A 605-nucleotide genomic window follows, 5' to 3' on the forward strand; every position below is an offset into this window, starting at 1 on the left:
ACATTGTTATTTAATGAAGAGGTTGTATTATCAATAATAATAATTTAAGAAAAGGCCATTTTTTTAATTTCCCCAAGCTCAATATACATATTTCTTTCATAATTATGAACTTAAAAAAACCCGTCTCAGATGTAAAAATGTGAATTGGAATATGTAAACTCTTTGATATACCTGAAAAACAGGAAGGAAAATGTCACATACTGGAAAAAGCATTGCCTTAAATCATCAAAATGGGAAAAAGCGTGTTGAGAGATGGGGAAGGTAGAGAGTGCTCATGACCTCAGTTAGTAAAGAGTTACAAAGTCAAAGCATTCCACATTTGCTGGGCGGCATTTTTTATCTTTCTTCTTCATGTCTGTGTTTCACCCGGAACAGTTACTCGCTGCAGCTGAACTGCCACCACCATCAGAGTCACTAGTTAGGCCTCAACAAAGTCAGTGTCCACATATTTGTTTTGCTGCTTTTTTTTTTTTCCTGAGAAGTCACTGGTGTTTAATGGAAAAAATTTTTTATTAGTCTTCAGTTAAGATAAGGCAGTAAGAGTGACACTAATGTTATCTTTTTGCTTAGAATGAGGCTTATCCATCCACTGGCATCTTCGTGTG

Source organism: Pteropus alecto, unplaced genomic scaffold, assembly GCF_000325575.1.
Source record: "Pteropus alecto unplaced genomic scaffold, ASM32557v1 scaffold146, whole genome shotgun sequence".
NCBI lineage: Eukaryota > Metazoa > Chordata > Mammalia > Chiroptera > Pteropodidae > Pteropus > Pteropus alecto.